This window comes from Colias philodice, chromosome 27, assembly GCF_061535455.1.
Source record: "Colias philodice isolate Cphi_HAF_F1 chromosome 27, ilColPhil1 Martin Lab GWU primary, whole genome shotgun sequence".
NCBI classification, from domain to species: domain Eukaryota; kingdom Metazoa; phylum Arthropoda; class Insecta; order Lepidoptera; family Pieridae; genus Colias; species Colias philodice.
Window position 1 is genome coordinate 4633286 of NC_143112.1, and position 22328 is coordinate 4655613.

General features: G+C 32.4%; 1 protein-coding gene across 5 annotated transcripts in view; it reads right to left on the reverse strand.

Annotated features, from left to right (window-relative positions):
* Positions 1 to 22328, reverse strand: part of SPR (G protein-coupled sex peptide receptor) — a 238108-nt gene that overhangs the window by 191281 nt on the left and 24499 nt on the right. For 4 of the 5 annotated variants that reach the window (XM_089711916.1, XM_089711917.1, XM_089711914.1 and 1 more), the window contains exon 2: positions 11236 to 11275. The exons of the other annotated variant lie outside the window; for it this stretch is intronic. The gene's annotated coding sequence lies outside the window, so the exon portion shown is untranslated. The remainder of the gene's footprint in view (positions 1 to 11235; positions 11276 to 22328) is intronic. 5 annotated transcript variants of the gene reach the window in all.

The window sequence follows — 22328 nt, forward strand, 5'->3', positions numbered from 1 at the left end:
CAATAATCGATCAATCGATCAATCAATTATCGATCAATCAATAATCGTTCAATCAATAATCGATCAATCAATAATCGATCAATCAATAATCGATCAATCAACAATCGATCAATCGATCAATCAATAATCGATCAATCAATAATCGATCAATCAATAATCGATCAATCAATAATCGATCAATCGATCAATCAATTATCGATCAATCAATTATCGATCAATCAATAATCGATCAATCAATAATCGATCAATCGATCAATGAATAATCGATCAATCAATAATCGATCAATCGATCAATCAATAATCGATCAATCAATAATCGATCAATCAATAATCGATCAATCGATCAATCAATAATCGATCAATCAATAATCGTTCAATCAATAATCGATCAATCAATAATCGATCAATCAATAATCGATCAATCAATAATCGATCAATCGATCAATCAATAATCGATCAATCAATAATCGATCAATCAACAATCGATCAATCAAAAATCGATCAATCGATCAATCAATAATCGATCGATCGATCAATCAATCAATTGATCGATCGATTATTGATTGATCGATAATTGATTGATCGATTGATCGATTATTGATTGATCGATTATTGATTGATCGATTGATCGATTATTGATTGATCGATTATTCATTGATCGATTGATCGATTATTGATTGATCGATTATTGATTGATCGATAATTGATTGATCGATAATTGATTGATCGATAATTGATTGATCGATAATTGATTGATCGATAATTGATTGATCGATAATTGATTGATCGATTGATCGATTATTGATTGATCGATTATTGATTGATCGATTATTGATTGATCGATTATTGATTGATCGATTATTGATTGATCGATTATTGATTGATCGATTGATCGATTATTGATTGATCGATTGATCGATTATTGATTGATCGATTATTCATTGATCGATTGATCGATTATTGATTGATCGATTATTGATTGATCGATAATTGATTGATCGATAATTGATTGATCGATTGATCGATTATTGATTGATCGATTATTGATTGATCGATAATTGATTGATCGATAATTGATTGATCGATTGATCGATTATTGATTGATCGATTATTGATTGATCGATTATTGATTGATCGATTATTGATTGATCGATTATTGATTGATCGATTATTGATTGATCGATTGATCGATTGTTGATTGATCGATTATTGATTGATCGATTATTGATTGATCAATTATTGATTGAACGATTATTGATTGATCGATAATTGATTGATCGATTGATCGATTATTGATTGATCGATTATTGATTGATCGATTGATCGATTATTGATTGATCGATTGTTGATTGATCGATTATTGATTGATCGATAATTGATTGATCGATTGATCGATTATTGATTGATTGATTGATCAATCGATCAATAATCGATCAATCAATAATCGATCAATCGATCAATCAATAATCGATCAATCAATAATCGTTCAATCAATAATCGATCAATCAATAATCGATCAATCAATAATCGATCAATCAATAATCGATCAATCGATCAATCAATAATCGATCAATCAATAATCGATCAATCAATAATCAATCAATCAATAATCGATCAATCAATAATCGATCAATCAATAATCGATCAATCAATAATCGATCAATCAATAATCGATCAATCAATAATCGATCAATCAATAATCGATCAATCAATAATCGATAAATCGATCAATCAATAATCGATAAATCGATCAATCAATAATCGATCAATCGATCAATCAATAATCGATCAATCAATAATCGATCAATCAATTATCGATCAATCAATAATCGATCAATCAATAATCGATCAATCGATCAATCAATAATCGATCAATCGATCAATCAATAATCGATCGATCAATCAATCAATTGATCGATCGATTATTGATTGATCGATTATTGATTGATCGATCGATAATTGATTGATCGATTGATCGATTATTGATTGATCGATTATTGATTGATCGATTATTGATTGATCGATTGATCGATTATTGATTGATCGATTATTGATTGATCGATTATTGATTGATCGATTATTGATTGATCGATTATTGATTGATCGATTATTGATTGATCGATTGATCGATTATTGATTGATCGATTATTGATTGATCGATTATTGATTGATCGATTATTGATTGAACGATTATTGATTGATCGATTATTGATTGATTGATTGATTGATCGAATTATTGATCGATTGATTGATCGATTGATTGATTGAATGATCGATTGATTGATTGATCGATCGATATATCGATTGATCGATCGATCGATTGATAAATTATTGATTGAGTGATTTGATTGATCGATCGATATATCAATTGATCAATTATTGATTGATTGATTGATCGATCGATCGATTATTGATTGATCGATAATTGATTGATCGATTGATCGATTATTGATTGATCGATTATTGATCGATCGATTGATTGATTATTGATTGATTGATTGATCGATCGATCAATTATTGATTGATCGATTGATCGATTATTGATTGATTGATTGATCCACGTTCACGTTCACGTTCACGATAACACGTTCCGTTCTAAATTTCTGATACAATGTTTTTTTTATAATTATGTAATATTATGCTCATCTATCTATACTTTCTATAATAATATTATAAAGCTGAAGAGTGTGTTTGAACTACTGTTCCGATTTGAAAAAAATAGCCCATTTATCGAGGCTGCTATTGGCTATAGGCAGTAGGCTATATATACATATTATATAGCCTAAAGCGCGATGATATTATCATCGCGCTATAAGACCAACAGGAGCGGAGCCACGCGGGTGAAACCGCGGGGTGCAGCTAGTAAAATTATAAAACTTCGTTATTTCACAGGAGTTAAAAATACAAAATTTACATCACACACACATCATCCAAGTACAGCCGAGTGAAAAAGGTAAAATTACCTCGCAGCTTATTAAAAGAAGCCATTTCGGTTAAAATGAAAATACATCAGGTGTTTCAAGGTTATTTCGTTCATTTCGGCGTTTAACTAAAAGTCGGCTATTTCATAATCAAGATAAGCCGGTACAGTCGCGCACATTATTAACATGTTAATTGAAAACGTTTGAGCATTTTTATACGTCGCTTAAGTACCGACATAGTATAAAGAGAAACGTAAGTTATCTTCGAACACAGGTACATGGCGCCGTTTGTATGTACGCGGAGCGCTTGGCAACCCCCCCGTTCATGTATGTACGCAAGCTTGACGCACGCACACAACGCCGCTCTGTTCCTTCTCATGGACCGTACTCGTGACGCGATGGGCGCGCTATTGCTGTGAGCGGTTGGTGTTTGTTTGAACAATTATTTGAAATATCAATGTGACAAGTGGCAACCTTGCGCCTCGCGAGTTAAGGTACCGTGCGCTGCTAAACGCCGGGAGTCGGCCTACTTGTCTCTTTATACTATGGTACTGACGTGTGGAGTCAACATGTTTTCCATTTATGTACATTCGAGTTAAAAATTCATATAGTTATTTGGCGGGCTAAAAGCATCTGCATAATTTGACGTTACAAGGTTATGAACCTTTGTCGCATAAGTGTTTAAAAGTTTTCTGCATTTTGTTTTCGCTATGCATGATAAGTTTGCTGGTTTATTCAAATATGGTTTCTGGTGACGAAACATTTTGATTAAAAAATTATGTAGGTACTCAATGTTTCACAATAAACAATACAATATATTATGTATTTTGTAAAACAAATTTTATAACCTTAATAAGATAATCTAGTAGAACATATTGAACGTAAAAAATTAATTATTTAAATCTTATTGAATTCTTAATACGGTTTAAACTACCAAAAAATGTGTTAACCTTAAAAGCATAGGTTATTTTTTATCACTTTACAATCCGATAGAAAACTGGTTGCAAAGAACTAGAAATTTCCAATTCCATTTCGCCTCTTGCAATACGTATGTACATTTGCAACTCAATAAATCGTCAAAGAAAAACTACAAAAGTTCGCGCCATTTTCTTACATGCATTTCCCGCCAATATAAACGTCAAATGCCAATTGGGCGCCACATTTTCGCAAAGACGTGTAGAAAATGTAGTTTTATCCAATTACAGTGTATTTCAATATTTAAAATAAAATCGGTACATGTTAAGTGGTATTTTGGAAATTGAAACATATTTACAATCATGTTATTATTTGAAATAACATTATATAAATACTTTTTGGCGTAAGCTTGGTCAAAGGCATATTTTTTTTTCTACAAAAAAAATACAGACCAAAAACCATTGAGATAATATTAATAGGAGACGACACCGCCTACATCATTTATGTTCCACTCAACATACGTCATGTGACGTATGTTGAGCGGTATTTTTTAATGGTTTTAAAGTGAAACGCATCAAACATGCCTTCGTGTGTGTTACGATATTGCACAAATAATACAAATAATACGGAAAAGTGCAAAGGAATAACTTTCATCGTTAAGTACCTAACTAAATAATAATTTTTAAAACTTAGTTAGAGCAAAAAAATGGCGCACAGATTTTGTTCGTGGTGTCTCCTCCATACGTAGTAATATTATCTCAATGCCAAAAACATAATAATATTCCAAAATGACTCCCTGAAACTAGCTTTTCTATTAAAAACATAAGTTTCGAATTCTTAATCGATTTACAAAATAACAACAACATTATATTAAAATTATGTTTTAAACCGGTTAAAAGATTTAATTCCAAAATTTCATACCCAAGTTCAACCGTTTATCAGCTTTTTTAGTAACATGTAAATTGAAAAACCCGACATTGTTTTAACACGTGGCTCTATTGTTTATATTAAGTTAGAAGGAATGATGAAAATGCAAAACAACCCACATAATTGGATAAAAAGCCACATTTCACCCGTATGTATGAATATTTTTACTCATTAACACTAACTCATTCGCTTTTTTTTGTTTGTTTGTTACTCCTTCACTCAAAAACTTCGGAATCTATTTTCATGAAATTTAGCACACACATAGAGGGTAACTTGGATTAACACATAGGATAGGTTTTATCCTGGAAATCCCACGGGAACGGGAACTATGCGGGTTTTTCTTTCAAAACGCGGGCGAAGCCGCGGGCGGAAAGCTAGTACTAGATGAAATTAGCACGGATTACACGGATTAAATAGTAAGAAATTTGTTATAGGTTAAATAAAAGTTGATAACAAAAATAATGCGCAAATCGTAATTCTCCTTCCATAATAAAAGTCCATTATCATCGAAACATACGAACCGCCATTTTCTTTTCCCAACGTGATGAAAATCTAATATCAGTTCTCAATAATACCTTATTAATATTAAAACTCTGTCCGTCTGTATTAAGATGTGATCTCAAAGGTCTGAGGTAAATCAATGTTTCTCTTTGATTCTGTTTCCAAAGGATCAATTATCATTTATGTATGACATAATTACTTTTGCGTTTGCAATGACAGCTGTTGGTGTAATTCCCGCGCTTTTTTGACGTTTTTAATTTGTGGTCAAATCATTGATCTTTGAATCGATACACGCTGAAATCAATGGATTCATAAATAAAAATGTAAATCGTTAGATGGCTGATGTAAATTGTTGCTAATTAGCCATATTTCGACGTTCCTCTGGACCGCTATTAACCTATCTACATCTTTTTAAGCACAGCTACAGCTTTTTATGCAAGAGCATACCTTCTATCGCGGGCCTTGAGCAGAGGGACCGAATCGAGAAATTCCGTAACGAAAAAACCTCACGCTCCCCACTCCGACGGGGGCGGAGGTGTGGCTTGAAGGCATAGCATGCAATAGCTTTACCGCGGCAGTCCCCGAGTGCCACGAGTCTTTTTTTAGTTTCTATCGCATAGGTATAAAGATTGGCAAAATTGTATGTCTCTATACGGTTAGCTAGAGAACTTCTTATTATGTTTTACATTAATGTAACTGTTGCTTTTCTAAAATCATGCGTTTAGATATAATAATTAAACTAATTACAGTAGGTATAACTCAAACAACCAAAAAAAGTTTTATTATTACTTTTAAAGTGCATTTTCCCTCGACTGTACCCACGTCATACCAAATAACGCGTTATCTATACGAGATAAGCGCCTTTTAGTTAACAATCATAATCAGTAGCAAATCCATTAAACCAGATGCGTAATTTTTCATAGAAATTCTGTTATGAAACTTTTTTTCTACAGAGAAAACGAGTAAACACATTATCTGATAAATTTCTAAGAATACATATACCTATTTTACATAGCCTCCTACTTTTTGAGCACATAAATTAATAACTAAGTACTTACATGAATTTAATCACTACATAGTATAAAACAAAGTCGCTTTCTCTGTCCCTACGGAACGAATTTTGATGCGGTTTTTTAATAGATTGAGTGATTCAAGAGGAAGATTTAAGTAATAGTAGTTATAAATTTATAAGATTTAAGTATATAAATTACGTATTAGGCAAAGTAATTTATAAAACAATGACATTGCCCTTATTTCTTGCATTATAGTAATTTAATAACATCTCTTAATGAGGTATTTCATTCTAAATTGGTATTTACTTCTACAAAGAAGGAGGACAGAATAATCATGCCTTTTCAATTGACTTTCAAACGGGACTTCTCTTTTAACTCTTAAAAGTGTTTGAAAGAATGAAATCCATTACAGAGTGCACTCGACAATGAAAGTTTTCTGATGTTTGCCATTCCATTAAGACGCCGTCAACAACTGCACCAAAATGGATGCTCCTACACAGTTTTAAGCAATATAAAGTTTAATAGGAAGATAAAACTTAATTTCAAGATGTGGAAAGCGCACATAGGTGTACACATCTATACTAATATTATAAAGCTGAAGAGTTTGTTTGTTTGTTTGAACGCGCTAATCTCAGGAACTACTGGTCCTATTTGAAAAATTATTTTGGTGTTAGATAGCCCACTTATCGAGGAAGACTATAGGCTATATATCATTACGCTAAGACCAACAGGAGCGGAGCCATGCGGGTAAAACCGCGGTTCACAGCTAGTTCCACAATATTTTCGCTCAGTAAGCGCCAGGTAAGCGGACTACCGATCTCCAATATTTCAAAGCTTACCTAGTAACGTAATTAATTTTACTCGATAAATAATTGAAGTAATTCTCAATTTTCATTAAAATTGTATCAAAGGAATTATTTATGAGGTTTCACTCTATAAATAAAATATATTTAGAATCTAGATACAGTTTTGAGAATACCATCAAAATATTATTGAGGATTCTTCATTAATTAATATTTAAGGATATTATTGACACAAGAAGGCAAAGTTCAACAAAAAATAAATATTCGTTCCAAAACGTTTACCTATCTAATTATTTTGGTGATATTTTTCATCACTCTGGTAGTTTCTAGAATAATAAAAAGACGTGTGTCACTCGGGGACTGCCGCGGTAAAGCTATTGCATGCTATGCCTTCAAACCACACCTCCGTGCCCGTCGGAGTGGGGAGCGTGAGGTTTTTCGTTACGCAATTTCTGGATTCGGTCCCCGCGCTCAAGGCCCGCGATAGAAGCTATGGAATAGCTTAAAAATACAATGTTTATGTGTTCCAAGAGAAATTATAAACATCGGCAGTATTTATAAACACTTTCATTAATAATGTTAGGCGAAACATTTCAAAACAAGATATTTACTTCACTTCATTATGATAAAGAAAGAAAGAAAGAAAGAAAAAATATTTATTGCCACAAGTTACACACACTTAACAACTACTTACATTACAAAAAAATAGAGAATTTACATGGCAATCGGGTCAGACTCAGCCATGCTGTCGGGCTTTAACACGTGAACAGCGCTGATTTTCAGTCTGCCCGTAAGTTTTTATTTCCGAGGCTCCTAAGTCTACATTAAAATACAAATACCAATCAAAAAACTTACTTTACAGTTCTGAAAATAATTTTTTTACAATATAATAGTCTACGTATGAGTTTTACATTTATTTTCGTATGAACCTTCCCAATGTGGTACATATTTAGTTTACCTGTTGTTGTATAAATATTTCAAAATCCCAAACCTAGACATAAAATAGAAATATTCTAACTATATTTGGGCTATCCAACTCTGAAAGAAATTTTCAAATTGGACCAGTAGGTCTTGAGATTAGCCCGTTCAAATAAACAAACTCTTCAGCTTTATAAAATTAGGTAGTATAGATTCCCGCTTTTTCTGTGACTGTAAACGATTGAAATCGGTAACAATACGACCGCTTAAAAAAATAACATTTACCAAGTAACCTATGCAATTTTTTATCCCGATTCAATCCAGGCAAAGAGTACAATCAGCTAATAGATTATAAGACATCTTTCACATTAAACGATTACCAAACTTTTCCTACACAACATTGAATTCACGTAACCGCGTTAAAAATAACACAATAAAACTGTCTTATTGTTACAGAACGTAAAGCAGTCAACACAGGCTATGATACAAGCCAGAACAAGCTTTGAACTACACACTGATGAAATATTTTAACGTTGTTGCTAGTCTATAGATACTAGTAAAAATATTATAAAGAGGAAACCTTTGTAATTTTTGTGTATGTTTGTATTGAATAGGCTCAAAAACTACTGGACCGATTTCAAAATTTCTTTTACCATTCGAAAGCTACATTATCCACGAGTAATATAGCCTTTAAGCTATATATTATCATCATGCTAAGACCAACAGGAGCGGAGTAATGCGGGTGAAACCGCGCGGCACAGCTAGTTATTTATATTCTGAATGTTAGAGGATGATATTGGAAACGATTTACAATTTTTTTTGAAGTGAAACTTCTTACGAGTAAAATTTCACAGTCACGTCATGTTAATACCGTCACGTCATGGAGTATGGCGATCATTTTGCTATTTGAATCTTGCCATAGAAGTTTCACTTCTGACACGTGTGCTCCGCACACACGCTCTTTTTATAAGGTCTTAACTATCCGTACTATCCATAAACTTAAATTAAAATTCTTAAAAATAATATCAGCAGAATGTGAAGTATTTTATACAATTATTAAGTTTCTCGGTACATTAATGTCTATTCTAATTTCAGAGTTAGTATTTTGATAACAAAAATAACCTATTTTGTAAGAAAATAACGAAATTAGAAATAACTTAATAAAAACAGCGGAGAGAAAATCCAAGGCTCATTATTATCTTTTAGAAAATAAGTTCAAGGTGATGATTAAATGTTTCTCTAATATAGGAAATCTTTTGAACAAAGATGAAGCTTTCTAAAAGCAATTATTAATTACGAAAAAATATTGAGTTACTTTTCGCATTTTTAATAAATAATATGTTCTATGTACACTGATCAAATCAGAAATAAGCTTTGATCCTAATTATTAAATTCAAAAATTATACGACCGATTTTTGTGATGGGTATCCTGTCCCTTCACATTATAAACTAGCTGTGCCCCGCAGTTTTACCCGCATTGCTCCACTTCTGTTGGTCGTAGCGTGATGATAATATATAATAGCCTATAGCTTTCCTCGATAAATGGGCACCGAACACCGAAATAATTTTTCAACTCGGACCAGTAGTTCCTGAGATTAGTGCGTTCAAACAAACAAAGAAACTCTTCAGCTTTATAATATTATAGTATAGATGTGAAAGTTTTGTCATCTTGTCTGTCTGTTATACTTTTGTAGTTAAACCACTGAATTGCAAGAAAACAGTCCATTTTAGATCGCGTATAAAACCGCGGGGCACAATTAGTCATATTTTTTGTAGCCGGAGCTAATCATATTAATTTATAATCTAAAAATCTCACAAAATTACAACCCACGGTCCTTTTAAGAATACATATTTATATTAAAAATCTCAAATCATAAAAGTACTATTGATAAAGAGGATACTTAATTAAAATGCTTTACAAAGACACTTCTAAATTGGGTGATTCTTTTGATGTTCATATTATAATAGACTAGAAATATATAATATGTGTATGACGTTATTGTATATAATTGTTTATAATATATTGGACGAGATACAGAGCGAGTTATTATCAAACATCATATGTTTAATATGTATGCTATTTATATAATATATTGAACGTGTACAAATTAGTATTAGATAGGGTCGCTTAGTGCGACGACATCTTGGACGACATATTATGTGACATCCGCATTTGGTCAGTGTGTTGGATTATGGCCTGTACCATCATAGGATGCCCGTGTCGCTGCAGTGGGAACGTATATGGGCTGGTGATGATAATGATGATGATGATGGGTACCAAATATCAAACTATAATGTCATTGCACTAATATAAGGAAAGCTTTATGCAAAAACAAAGGTTTTTATAAACGTGACGTTTTTTGAAAAAATTGAGGAAGCTTCATATATCGATAATTTAATAATAATTTGTTTATTATCTTGAAAACTTTTGACTTAAAATCTGAGACAAATCGTAATCCAGGTGTTCATTTAATAACTACTTTGTAGAAATGAAAGAAATACCCGCTTAAAGAACTGTGTACCCACCAAAAAAAAAACATGAATATTTTCTCGTTCACCTTGGTGTAATCAGTGTACAGCAAACATACATAAAATATTTAAAAAAGCAGTCGAATTGACAACTTTTGACAGCGCTTCCTTTGAAGCATTAGCCTCTTTCATCACACTTTTTAATAAAAAGTAAAAAGACTTGCTTGGCTTTTAAATTAAAAAATATTAGTAAAAGACTTCTTAGACTAATTTCGGTGTGATACAGGAAAATATTCATTTCCTTTGAGTTTCCTGATGAATAAACAAAATCTATATCTTGATTGTATTATTAGTTTGATTTAAAAAAAAAACAAAATTAATAAGTTAATTAGACCGAAAATTTATGACCCGATTGTTTTTACAAAAAGTAGAATTGTGACATGCCTTTCCCTAATGTGAATATTTCAAAGATTGTTTGCTGATCGGTAAAATAGTATTTCCTTAGCGTATTATTAGTATTTATTTAGCGATAATAATCCTAGTCCTAGGATAAAGTAAAACTGGAGTTTCAAATATTTAAAAAATCTCAAACAAATTCCTTCATTAAATTCTCTTTTCGTTCAGAAACGGAGCGTTTAACAAACAACAAACTCTGTACTAAAATAGAAATTACGAGAACAATTTGCGTGTTAACAATATTCGCGTTTAATAAACAAAATTAATTACAACATAATTATATTTTACATCAAAATAGTTAAATTTCATTACCTCTTACAGGGTCGGGTTGATCGCAGGACTTAGGTGAAAACTGAAAATTAAAATTATTTATTAAAATTATGTTATTCAGCCAATAATTGACTCATATCTTGTACGTCATATACCTATACAATTTGATACTAGTATAAGCTTTAATACAAGCGCGTGGCTTCATCCACGGTCGAGAATCAAGAAAAATGAAGTTCTTCTATAGATCCTATCATATATAAAAAAGCAAGATACGTTACCCGCTCTCTATTTTGGCAAGAAAAAACTCAGCTAAGTGCCCGAGTTTCACTTAGTCACGCACCATTCAGCGTCGTGGCTGGACGTTCTTTTTATATTTTAATCGGCAGTTGTTATTACGAAGTACATGAGTGAGACATGTATTATGTCTCGTGCGTGAGAGTGAAAGAGAGAACAACTGTATTGGTGATAATGCGTTAGTAAGTAGGTATGTATTAATAACGCTGTTTTTTAGTGCAATGATGTTGGCGTATGCCGCGTCTACTACTAGTATAATAGAGTCATTGTATAGATCATATTATGTTATTCTGATGTATATACCTTAATGTAAAGTTCAATCCAAATCCGTCCAGTTTTCTTCGTGAAAGAGTAACATACCTACATACATCCATATTCACAAACTTTCGCATTTATAATATTAGTTAGGATACAGAAGAATTAATGTATGGCAACAATGGAAAAATAGGCTTTTACAAGTATTTATATGTTTTCTGGCTCTGGTATGATCTCTATCCAATCAAATGTTTCAATTGGAATTTGACCCAAATACCTGACATTCGGTTTTGCCGAATGGTACGGGAGCTATTAACGTAAAAAAAAAAGTCATTTTAGTATAGTTGGTTTTTTGATATACTGTTCCTCTTGCTATTTCGGTTAGAGTCCGGGCTGTCTGGCTGGTCGCAGTGGTTGCGTTTTTTAGTGCGCATCTTATCTGCACAGGATAATTTCCTTAATTTTAAGTCATTTTTTAACGCGTAATTTTTAATATTTTGCCTTTAGATAGATCCATCAGACATAATTTTTTTATTGCAAGACGTTTTTTTCGTTGTTAAATAGGTGCCAGACGCAATTTTTTATTTCGTTTTTATAAAAAATTCAAATTATTTTAGAATGTCTGTAAATTTCATATTATGTTCTTCAAACATAATATAATCTAAAATTAATTAGCCAGACGCTAATTCGATTGTTAAGTATTAAATATGTACAAATAAAAACGTAGTGAAAGTAGGTAAGCATAACAATTTGGTGATTGTGTATATGGAGAGACAGTTTAAAGTGCAAGAGAGATAGAAAGGGTCGGCCGCGAAAATTAAATAACAATAAAAAATAACTTTTTTTTTCGAAAATATAGAAATTGAATTGTTCCTACTCTAGGATTCCCTGTGTTGTGGGAACAAGTACCTTCCATTGGTACATTTTATTCCTTAGGCTAAAAAATAAACTATTAGGGTACATCAACAATCTTCTATACAAAACAATTTTTTTTATAACTAACTAGCGACCCGCCTGGCCCTGGCTTCGCACGGGTGCAATGCTGATACTAAACTATACTAAATACACTACAGAAAAACTGTGAACGTTGAATATAAAAACATAGCGGCCCGCTCCGGCTTCGCACGGGTATAAAATATATAGCCGGGCGGCCGGCCGGTACCGCCGCAAACGCTACGTCCCGCAATTTTTAAATCTGTAACATCTTCGAAAATATTCACTTATATCATACGGTGTAAAGGGCCATATAGATCTATATTAAATGAACAATGTATTCAAGGTCTTTAATTGGTTAAAGATTAATGCTGTACCTATTGGTTAAAATCGCTTCGAAAATTAGCCATTATTATTTGTCGTAAAAAGTAAATGACAAAAAAAAGTTATTGTGGGTTATCCATAAGAGATAGACATATACCATCACGGACTTTTCTGTAGACCTTTTCAATGTGTGCTATTATAGTTAGTACATTATTTTGATAAAACTCGTAGGGTTCAGCCTGCGTTTGCACTGTATGTGGAAAAAATGTAATTATTTACGACAACACATTAGAAACCTCAAAAATAACAGTACTTTTCCACTATTTAATGGGTGTTATTATACATATAAACCTTCCTCTTGAATCACTCTATCTATTAAAAAAACCGCATCAAAATCCGTTGCGTAGTTTCAAAGATTTAAAGGGACATAGGGACAGAGAAAGCGACTTTGTTTTATACCATGTAGTGATGATGATAACAATATTAATTCATTAATCTTAATATACAGGGTGTCCCACTATTGGTATACTAAGCGCGAAGAAACTTGTAGTTTTGCATACACTGATCACATAAAAAATACTTAAAAAAAAAATTGGGTCCAAAATTTTTTGCTAAATTTTTCCTGAAAATCCATGTTTTCTTCTCTAGCTTCGCGCAGCCGGCATATACTGCTTCTCTAATGAGCATTTTGTCTATGAAAACATAATCTTAAACGATAGCTCACGTGCTGGTGGCAAAGTTGGGCAGGTTGCTTGTTTTGGGTGTACACATAGAGTTTTAAGAATTCATCTATTTGAAAAAAAAATGCGTCTGGATTTTTTAAATTATTTTTTACGTACTCAGCGTATGCAAAACTATAACCTCCTTTGAGCTTAGTATACCAACAGTGGGACACCCTGTATATACATAAATCTCGTGTCATAATGTTTGTCCTCAATGGACTCCTAAACCACTTAACCGATTATAATAAAATTCGCACACCATGTGCAGTTCGATCCAACTTGAGAGATAGGATAATTTAAACATGTAGGTACCACGGGCGAAGCCGGGGCGGACCGCTAGTATACTAGCTATATAAATTCATGCTAACTACTTTAGTTAAATTACACGTTGTTACTAGTTGTTTACAGATGATGGAATATTGGAAAACAATAACAATTCCTTAGACGATAACATAAATAATTCTGACAGTGTGAGGGAAGATGATGATTATTATGAAGATGGCTTTTTAAATTTAACAATGTAATTGTTTAACCTTCATTGATATAGATTTCATTCTATTTTCAATGTATGGTAACTTTAATATTTTATTTTTCACTTTTATGTTTTTTTTTTCATTTTAGCTTTTATTTATAAGAACAAGTGTAAATAATATTGTATTCTTGCAATTATTTCCTGTCGCATAATTAAAATACACTAGCTGATGAGCTGCATGCTTCATTACTTTTTTTTATTTATACACATTATTTAATACTTAACAATCGAATTAGCGTCTGGCTAATTAATTTTAGATTATATTATGTTTGAAGAACATAATATGAAATTTACAGACATTCTAAAATAATTTGAATTTTTTATAAAAACGAAATAAAAAATTGCGTCTGGCACCTATTTAACAACGAAAAAAACGTCTTGCAATAAAAAAACTATGTCTGATGGATCTATCTAAAGGCAAAATATTAAAAATTACGCGTTAAAAAATGACTTAAAATTAAGGAAATTATCCTGTACAGATAAGATGCGCACTACTAAACGCAACCACTGCGACTAGCCAGACAGCCCGGACTCTAACCGAAATAGCAAGAGGAACAATATATCAAAGAACCAACTATACTAAAATTCTCACTTGTCAACGTCGGTAGCTCCTATACGAGAATATGATATTTATTTAAGTTAAAATATTGACATGATGTGACAATACCCACAGTTGTGATATTTGTATTTTTACTTTTTATTAAATATAGTTAAAATAACCTAAGTATATCTACAATTATATCGGTAACGTAGAAAACTTAAATAAGAAATTCAGAACTAAAAAGCCGATTTAAAACACGATTAAACTTAAATTATTTATAAAAAAAACGAGATTTAAATCCACTACGTACCTATACAGTTTGTAAATGCAAGTATAGAAAGTAAGTACTAAAAATAGTATAGCAAATTTATTGACTTGCCTCTCCATTTTTATCAGACCATTTTATACCAATAAATTACATAGTACTCGATGTTGTAATTCAAGAGAGATTTATGGCCCAAAATCAATATATGATACGCAATATACTATAAATAGGTATAAGTAGTTCAAATCTAATGGGCTTTCTTAACAATGGAGAGCGTTGGCCCAACAAATGATCGTCGATGTTTGCCACCATTATGACAAACTATACTGAATATTATAAAGCTAAAGAGTTTGTTTGTTTGAACGCGCTAAGCTCAGGAACTACTGGTACGATTTGAAAAATTCTTTCGGTGTTAGATAGCCCATTTATCGAGGAAGGCTATAGGCTTACATATCATAACGCTAAGACCAACAGGAGCGGAGCCACGCGTGACGCGGGTGAAACCACGGGGCGCAGCTTAAATACTTATAATGATGGCTGATCATAGACATTTAGGCCCTCTACACTATCGTGATTGCCTCTACTCGCCCATCGTTGCCCATTGTGAAGATGGCCTATTAAATATCAGCCTATGATGTTTGAACTCAATTATTGTTACTTTTAATTGAACAACAAAAGCTTTGCATAATGAACCCTATTAACCTGTATACGTTTATAGATACGTAATAGGGTTGACGTTAAACAGTTATAATAGGGCTGGCACTACTTTATATTTTTATTATTTTACTAACGTTCCTTTGTTTATGTATAAGAAAATGTTATGAGGCATCAATTGCTATTAGATATATTGGATTTATCGTTATAAGTCTCTTCACTTGTTTTTTGAATTAAAAATGAAAACAACAAAAAAATCCTTAAAAACATAAATTTATACTAAACTTATAAGCGCAAACGAAAACTTAAAAACGTAAGCTAGTTCTAACGTTAAAGAAAAAATAGATTCTAAATATGAAGTCATAAATAAATAATTCCAATCTACATAAAATGCTTCTATCACTGTCTCTCTTCACTGAAATTTAATCCACGACTTTACTATAGAATAAGTAATACGCATCCCATAAAAAAGTTCTAAAAATTATTATATAAGGGTCCGAATTGACGGCCTGTAAAAGCCGCTCCTACAAAGGGACCGGAATAAAACTGTCTTATCAACGGAGCAATAAGAAAAACGTTGAAAAAATTAGGCTCGCTCATCTTTATGTTCGTAATCAGGAGATTTCATTATCTGCGTCAATGAAACTGTTTTGTAGATGTTTTTCTAATTGTAACTCTCTTTATGAGGTCAAGAGGTTTGGGGCTTCTATATTATGTAAGCTACATTGCATTAACTCCTTGAAGAATTGTCTAAGCAATCTAAGCCCTGTTATGAAGTTTTCTTTAGGTACAATAAATATTGTAATGAGCATATTAACGTTCGAAATCTTTACGAATCTAAGAATTAATATAGAATAAAATAAATCAATAAAAAGCAATTGGTCGCTTTCTATTCTCATATCTGCATCGTCTATTATTCTGATTTTGACCAGAACCAATGCTTAATTTTAAGAAATTACCATTCGAGTCCAAGAACCACGAAAAATTGCATATTTTTCCGCCAAATTTAATAAATACACAACTTATCGTAACATTATAAACTAAAACAAAAGAGCACCAACCCTAATAAGCGACGCTTGTTAACAAAATTTTCAAAGAAAAATCGGAGCAGCTTTTACGACAAGCTTAATAAAATGTCTTGCAATAATAGTCTCCTATTACTCCGCTATCGCGCTAAATGAAGACGATCGTTCATTTTACGATACATCCAGTTATTCAGCCTTCTTCTTATCAAACCTACTAACCTTATTTTTCGCTATTTGCTTGTGAATGACTTTTCAACATAATATACTCTTTCTTTCTTTGTTCTTCTGTAAGATTTTTTAGAGCGAGTAAAACCACGAGCTATAAGTAGTAAATACAAATCGTGTATTCAGTTCATTGTATAGCTGTAATTACTACATTTATATGCATTTACCGTCTCGTATCTGCATAACAAATTAATATTTTCATAAACCTGCAAGTGACAACCCTTTAAAGTTTATACCATTTTCTGCTTGTACAGTAACATTTATTTTAATGAGACTGATATTTGTGAAGATTTCGTACCTATTTACTGTTATAATAGTTACATGAAATTCTCTTTTGATTTAACAATTATACAAAACTAGCTTTCCGCCCGCGGCTTCGCCCGCGTTTCCAAAGAAAAACCCGCATAGTTCCCGTTCCCGAGGAATTTCCGGGATAAACCTATCCTATGTGTTAATTCAAGTTACCCTCTATATGCGTGCTAAATTTCATTGAAATCGGTTCAGTAGTATTTGCGTGAAAGAGTAACAAACACACACACATCATCACAAACTTTCTTCTATTAGTAGGATACTGTTTACTGCAATGTACCTAATATACCTAGTCTGCATATATCCTTAGGTTACTCAAACATTAGGTTAATATCAGAAAAAAGATTTTAGATTCTATTTCCAATTTTCTTGTGTCCATAGCTCAATCTTAAGGTCAAAATGGAGGTCAAACAGCGGGTAAATGACGTATGCTTTTGGTTTTCCCCGGCCAAGTCCGTCCACACTGACCGAGCTGCTTCGCGAGGCTCCTCGCTCTGTGTGTACGCGCCTTTTATCATTTCAACCAAGCTTTATCAAGTTCCAATCTAAATATTATAAATGTTATTTCATACTTATAAAAGTGCGTGTGTACCGAGCACACGTGTCAGAAGTGAAACTTCTTTGGCAAGATTCAAAGATACCAAAAACGCCTTCAAAATATGCGCTTACCCATAAAGAGCAATGTATGAAAACTCCACAAGTAAAATATTGAAACTTTTAAAACGAAAATAGTCATGTTTATTAGCTTGACGCACACGTCTGGCGTATTTCACAGATGAAAATGTAAATAAATTATATTTTTAAACATATTCCGCTTGAGGTCACGCCTTACGAAGGTTATGATCGTGGTCACTGTACTTTTCCCGATCTATTAATGTTTGTTTGTTTGTTTATTTTATTTTTATGTCTAAAATTGACAGCTGTATCAACGCACAGTTAGTAAATCTATATGTGTGTACATCTGTATCATTGTTTTCAAGGCTTTAAAATGCCTAGATAAATAAAATGGGTACGTAATTGCGTTTTTATTACATTCAAAAGCGCTATTTGCCAAACACAAGAAACTAGGAAAAATAATTGCAAAACGATATAGCTTTTCGTATATTTTAACTTAAACATAATATCTTTACAAAAATGCGGATCAGTAAAAAATTAAAAGAATTTAATCCCTTTGAAAGCCGATCGGCTAATCTTATTACCTCTCGATGATTAAATTCAGCATAATAATAACCACCCTTTCAATCCTATTGAAATATGTCAGACATCTGTAATTACGATCTTGATACATTGTAACATTGACATGTGATAGCAAAGGCTTCTCTTAATCAAAGCGGTGAGTGTTTTTAAGGCTTTGCTAGATAGAGCGCGTTTTAACGCGTGTCAAAGCGCTAAACTGACGCCGCGTTATGACGCTGACTGGTGTTGTACTACGCGGTAATATACCGTCAATCTGGTATAGCCTTTATACGAGTAATACGCACTAGAAAGAAAGAAAGAAAAAACGTTTATTTAATGACACATAGCCTCACACGTACATAATGAAAAACAATTTATACAATACTTATATGCTACAATACTACTACAATACTTACTTACTACAATACTTAAAAATACACATTGAAGTGTGTAGTCTGTGAAGCATGATGCCATTAAAAGGGGAAATCACTCGGTGAACATCTGTGACGTAAAAAAAAAACGTCACAGCACCAACACAGCACCGATTTTCACTAATGGCTTTGTTAGATAGAAAACGTTTTATCGCATGTCAAAGCCTTCGCTGTAACCAAACGCCGCGATATGACTCCGATTTGTGTTATACTATGCGGTAATATTTAGTAATATTATATATTCTGTGGTAATATACCTATATGGCTTGAGTAACGGCCGGTTACTACCTATATTACTTGCTCTGTGGCATGTCTGTGGGCTCTGGTGGGCTCTGTGGCCGTACGTGTTGAGCGTTAACGCTCTTAAATCTTTCCAATACATCGTTACACAAAATAAATATAGTTTGAAAAACTAAAAAACACGCTTTCTAAATAGATACCTACAATTATTAAAAAGTAGAAAATAATTCTTAATCTAGGAATCAAGCAATAACCAATACATAGTATTTTTATTTTTTGTGAAAAAAGCGTGGGGCGCTTTTCATGAGCATTATATTTATTTATTTTTATTTATTTATTTATTTTTTATTGTACATTAGGTTTAATCTTATTTTATAATATCTTAATGGATTTAAATGTACAAAAGGCGGCCTTATGGCTCTAAGCCATCTCTGCCATTATACATTATACCTACAACATACACACGTTATCGATAAATGTAGCTTTCCATTCAAAGTTTCTATCTACAGGCCCATGTTGAAAAATTTATGGGTCATTTGAACCACTACCACCCACCAAATAGCCAATACTATTTCTATACCCCCCTAGTCAAGTGGCTTTCTGTTAGCGTAGCGTTCAATAGAATAGACTACGAATGTATGAGATTGACGTAAGCTGTAGATAAACGTATCTACAGGTTACGTCAATCTCATACATTCGTAGTCTATTCTATTGAACGCTACGCTAACAGAAAGCCACTTGACTAGGGGGGCAGCTTTTAATCCATTATTCCGCAACGCCGTACAAAAATCATGGAGACAAGGGGAAAAAATTTCTACCTGTACTTTCTAATTCTCATCTGCACTCAGGTGGACAGCGTACAATTATTAGTGATGGCATAGTGCTGAATCTTATTATTTTATGCTCTTATATCGTTCTAGATAGGTCACCTGGTGGTTCAAATGACCCATAAATTTTTCAACATGGGCCTGTAGTCTACAAAATCGTTACTTATGACACATTTTATTACAAACAAATACCTATACTTTTGCTCTTTAGAATAAAACAAAAAATTATACCACAACGATGTTAGATTCGTACCTAATCTCGTTAACAGCACTTATCTATAAGTACTAATTTATTTAATAAATAATTCAACAGAAGGCCAGTTTTGGGTATTCAATTATATAATCCAGTTTTCGTATCTAGGACGACCTCCATTGTCAACTTAAGTAATTTCAGAGGTAAGTAAATTTGACTTAAGTAACTTAGCGTAGCATCTTTTAAGATGAAAATATATTTGCACTGAAACTAAAATATTTAGTTTCAAACTTATTTTGAGACTAACTGCAGCTAGGGTATTTTTCAGGTATTGTATATTTTTATACGCTTTTATTTCTTTATTTTGCTAATCTAAGCTCATCAATCTCTGGATTTGTCACTAGTAGAGTGTTTTAACTGTTATTTCTTTCCGTGTGACTTTTATTTCTAAAAATATAATTATGTATCTGCTAAAACATATAGGTATTGTTATAAGTTAAATTTTTTCAGGCGAGTTGAGATTAATTTAAGGTTGCGTCATGGCAATATCGGCACGTCATGGAGTAAAGCGACGATTTTGGTATCTTTGAATATCGCCATATAAATTTCACTTCTGACACGTGTCACACGTGACACACGCTCTTTATTTTATGTTTTGTCCATCACAAAATTTTTCTTAAGACTATTCCAATTGTTCATTTTCTTCTAACTGTTCCTATATCCTAAGGTTGCCTGGAAGATATCGCTTTTTAGCGATAAGGCCGCCTATTTGTACCGCTCCAGTGTATATTATTATTGTTTGATTTTGTTATGTTTTGTGTGTGCAAATAAAGTGTTTTTATTGATTTATTATTTATTTATTCTAAACCCAACGTATCTAATTGGAATCTATTCGTAAACATCAATTTTTTAATAATAATGAACTATTAATCTATACTAATATTATAAAGCTGAAGAGTTTGTTTGTTTGTTTGAACGCGCTAATCTCAAGAACTACTGGTCCGATTTGAAAAATTATTTCAGTGTTAGATAGCCCATTTACCGAGGAAGGCTATAGTCTATATATCATCACGCTAAGACCAACAGGAGCGGAGCAATGCGGGTGAAACCGCAGGGCACAGCTAGTAACATATAAAATTACATACCAAACATAATCCAGCTAAAATTAGTTGGAAGTACAAGCACATAATAACTCAACATACATTGCTCCTATTTACAAAATAAACATAATTCGTGTTGATACATGAACCAAACATAGAGTATTGCCAGTTTAAATTATTAATTTTATTTACTTGCAACATTTCAACTGCATGTGGCATGTGATGTAAACATTAATATACATTTTAAAATATCGATTTAGCTTTTGCTTTACGATTATGAAAAAAATTAATATTTGAAGTACCTATCATCACATGTGTTATATAAAATAATAAGCTTTTAGCTTTTAATACTAGTTTTCTCTGCATAAGAACCATCCTCGTACTTCAAGGAATTTAATAAAAAAAGAATTATCGAAACGTACTTCAAGGAAAAAATAATTATCGAAATCGGTTCAGCCGTTCACACGTGATGCCGTGACAACGCTAAACGGGTTTCATTTTTATATATTAATAGCGGTCCGCCCCGGCTTCGCCCGTGGTACATATGAAAAATAGATGTTGGCCGATTCTCAGACTTACCCGATATGCACAGAAAATTTCATGAGAGTCGGTCCACCCGTTTCGGAGGAGTATGCAGACTAACATTGTGACACGAGAATTTTATATATAAGACTAGTAGATTAACAAATTATACAATCGAAATTAACAACTATAAAAGAAAACTTTCCTCTTTAAAAGCTCCACACAAAACGGCTCATCTGTTTAGGAACTGCTATTGCATTTAAATTTTAAAACTGCGCAATTGATTTTGATACGGTTTATGAAATAGATAGAGTGATTCAAGAGGAAGGTTTTAGAATACAATATAATACAATTTATAGCTAGTAAATAACAACACGCTATATTAGATAGAGTCTTAAATTTAGATTTCAACAAATGGGTCCAATTCAAAACGTTTCATATTTTCTTAAAAAATAATGTAACAACCGTGTTCTCAGGAACTACTGGTCCGATTTGAAAAATTCTTTCAGTGTTAGAATTTATAGAAGAACTATAGCCATAGGCTATATATTATCATCACGCTAAGAT